Genomic DNA, 3945 nt, shown 5'->3' on the forward strand with positions numbered 1-3945 from the left:
ATCAGTGTTGTCAGTAATGATGATGATTATTGCTGGAACCTCTTGCCTTGAGTGAACAGAAGTCCATTGGTATCATTGACTAGCAATGCGCTTTAGTTGGCAGACACATTGACTACCAACCATTGTCTGATCACAGGAAGTAGGTACTAATCAGATATGAAGATGAATAAGATAGCTCTACCTTCAAACTTTTTAGTTTAATGGGGGAGAAAGTCTACACAAATCATAAAAACTAATAGTGTAGGCCATTACTGCAGGAAAAGATCCCCAAACCCAAGCAGTCAAGATGTGTGACTTCACCGAGGACCAGACGGCAGAGTTTAAGGAGTCCTTCCAGCTGTTTGACAGAATAGGTGATGGCAAGATCCCGTACAGCCAGTGTGGGGACGTGATGAAGGCCCTGGGCCAGAACCTCATCAATGCCGAGCTGCTCAAGGTCCTGGGGAATCCCAAGAGTGATGAGATGAACATGAAGGTACTAGATGTTGAACATTTCCTGCCCATGCTGCAGACTGTGGCCAAGAACAAGGACCAGGGCACCTATGAGGACTATGTTGAAGGTCTTTGGGTATTTGACAAGGAAGGGAACGTCATTGTCATGGGTGCTGAAATCCAGTATGTCCTTGTCACACTGGGTGAGAAGATGACAGAGGAAGAAGTAGAGGGGCTGCTGGCCAGGCACGAGGACAGCAATGGTTTTATCAACTATGAAGAGCTTGTCCGGATGGTGCTGAATGGCTTCAGTGTCCCCAGAGCAATGTGCCTTTCCTGTGGGAACTGTATCTAGCCCTGAAGTTCTCTTTGGCTGTCACAGAACCTTTCCCAGATTGTCTCTCTTAGACAATGCTTGCAAGCAACATTACTTTCCCCGCCCCCCCCCAAAAAAAAACCCCCACTAATGGTAGTGGGGAGGAGGTGACCAGTATGGAGAACATACCATTAGTGTTTGAGTGTGAAAGCAGCCAGCCTTTAATTCCAAATTGGAATGCCTTGATTCTGTGTGTGCATGTGTATTGGGTGGGAAAGGATGCATTTTACTTGGTAGTGGAGTAGTTACGAATCATGCTGCGAACCTCAAGGTCAGCAGTTTGAAACTACCAGCAGTTCCACGGGAGAAATATGAGGCTTTCTGCTCCTGTACAGGGTCGCTATGAGTCGGAACCGACTCCACGGCACATAACCACCACCACCATAGCAGTTCCACCACTCCTCTGTCATCGTGTACTGTGGTGGCTTGTGTGTTGCTGTGATACTGGAAGTTATGACACTGGTATTTCAAATAGCAGCAGGGTCACTCATGGTGGACAGGTTTCAGCTGAGCTTCCAGAGTAAGCCAGGCTTTGGAAGGAGAATCTGGCAATCTGCCTCCCCAAAATTGCCCAGTGAAAACCTTATGAATAGCAATGGAACATTGTTTGATATAGTGCCCGAAGATGAGTCCCTCAAGTTGGAAGGCACTCAAAATACAACTGGGAAAGAGCTGCCATCTCGAAGTAGAGTCTATCTTAATGATGTAGATAAAGTAAAACTTCTTGAAAGTTCTTTTGCTGCTGTGACATGACTCAAAATGAGAAGAAAAAGAAAACAGCTTCAAACACTCACTAATGATCAGAAGGTAGAATGGTGTTTTGTTGTTAGGTGGCCTTCAGTTGGTTCCGACTCACAGTGACCCTATGTACAGAGGAACAAAACACTGCCCAGTCCTGCGACACCACCACAATTGTCATGTTTGAGCCCAGTTTTACAGCCACTTTGTCAGTTCATCTCTTTGAGCATCTTCCTCTTTTTTGCTGACCCTCTGCTTTAGCAAGCATGGTGTCCTTCTACCCAAACTGTTTCCTCCTGATAATATGTCCAAAGTATATGAGACCATTCTTGCTTCTACAGAGCATTTGGCTTTACTTCAAATACAGATTTGTTTGTTCTTCAGACAGCCCATGGTGTATTCAATATTCCTTACCAACACCATAATTCAAATGTATTGATTCTTCTCCAGTCATCCTTATTCACTGTCTAGCTTTCGCATGCATATGAGACAATTGAAAATAGCATGGCTTGGGTCAGGCACACCTTAGTCCTCTTTTTTGGCTCTTTAACACTTTAAAGAGGTCTTTAGAGTACATTTGCCTAATGCAATTGAGTCGTTTGATTTCTTGACTGCTGCTTCTATGAGCATTGAATGTGGATCCAAGTAAAATGAAATCTTTGACAACTTCTAATCTTTTCTCCACTGATCTTGATGTTGCTTATTGGTCTAGCTGTGAGGATTTTCTTTTCTTGACATTGAGGTGCAATCCATACTGAAGGCTGTAATCTTTGATCTTCATCAATAAGTGACTCAAGTCCTCTTTGCTTTCAGCAAGAAAGGTTGTGTCATATGCATATTGTTGTTACTGGTAAGTGCTGTCAAGCCAGTTCTGATTTACAGCAACCCTGTATAGGGTTTCCAAGAAGTGACTGGTGAGTTTGAACCACTGACCTTGTGGTTCAAACTGACCATATGGTCGAGTGCTTATCCTACAGTGCCATAGGTTGTAAATGAGCCTTCCTCCAATCCTGATGCCACATTCTTCTTCATATAGTCCAGCTTCTTGGATTATTTGTTCATCATACAAATTAAATTAGGATGATAAAATGATATAAATTTTTCACACATCTTTCCTAATTTTAAACCCCTCAGTAACCCTTGTTATGTTTGAATGGCTGCCTCTTGGTCTATGTACAAATTTCTCATGAGCACAGTTAAGCATTTGGAATGCCTATTGTTATTCATAGTTTGTTATGATCCACAGAGTTGAATGCCTTTGCGTATTCAACAAAGTACAAATAAACATCTTTCTAGTATTCTCTGCTTTCAGCTAAGATCCATTTGATATTAGCAATGATATCCCTTATTCCATGTCCTCTTAATTTAGCTTGAACTTATGACAGCTCCCTTTTGATGTACTTCTGTAACCATTTTGGATTATCTTCAGCAAAATTTTACATGCATGTGATATTAATGATATTGTTTGATGATTTCCACATTCCACTGGGTCACCATTATGGATCTCTTCCCATCATTTGCCAAGGTAGCTGTGTCTTCCAGATTTCTTGGCATAGATGAGTGTGTGCCTCCAACCTGAGTTGAAGAATCTTCTTGTATTACATCAGACAATGTTCCACTGCTGTTCATAACTTTCATGAGTAGTCTGTCTCTCCTTCTTTCTAGTCTGTCTTAGTCTAGAAGCTCCACTGAAGCCTATCCACCATAGGTGATCCTGAAGTATTTGAAATACCAGTGGCATTGCTCCCAGCATCAAACTAACATGCAAGCCACCACAGTACGACAAACTCACGGACCTGTTGGTGTTGTCAAGTGCCACTGAGCTAGTTCCAACTTATAACAACTATGCAGAGGATTTTCAAGGAGCGACTGGTGGATTTGAACTGTCAACTTTTGAACTAGCAATCCAGTGCTCATCTTACAGAGCCACACCAGGACTCCCTAGGAAAAAGTTTGCTGTTGTTAAGTGTCATCTAGTTGGTTCCAACTCATAACGATCCTGTATAGGATTTCTGAGGAATTAGTGAGTTAGATGGACTGGGATAGGTTATTTTGAACTGGACAACCATTTAGTTTACTATGCTGGGAATGACAAATTGAAGAATGACATCTCATTCATCCTCAGAAAGAACATTTCAAGATCTATACTGTAAGTGATAGGACAGTATACATACACCTACAAGGAAGACCTAGTGTGGTGCTGTGGGATAATGCACTGGACAGCAAGGTCCTTTGAATTGCAAGGTCAGCTATTCACATCTACTAGGTGGCCGTCGGAAACCCTATACAGGGTCACTATGAGTTGGAACCAACTCGACAGCACTTAACAACAACAATGCCACAAAGAAGACCAATTATTAGAACTATCATTCAACTTTATGTGCCAACCACTAATGCCA

The 3945-nt window shown here is 42.4% G+C and overlaps 1 pseudogene; it reads left to right on the plus strand.

The window, feature by feature from the left end:
- The first annotated feature begins 265 nt into the window (after window positions 1-265).
- LOC102842458 lies at window positions 266-787 on the plus strand (annotated as a pseudogene).
- The last annotated feature ends 3158 nt before the right edge of the window (window positions 788-3945 follow it).

This window comes from Chrysochloris asiatica, unplaced genomic scaffold (genome assembly GCF_000296735.1).
Source record: "Chrysochloris asiatica unplaced genomic scaffold, ChrAsi1.0 scaffold00329, whole genome shotgun sequence".
Taxonomy (NCBI): Eukaryota; Metazoa; Chordata; class Mammalia; order Afrosoricida; family Chrysochloridae; genus Chrysochloris; species Chrysochloris asiatica.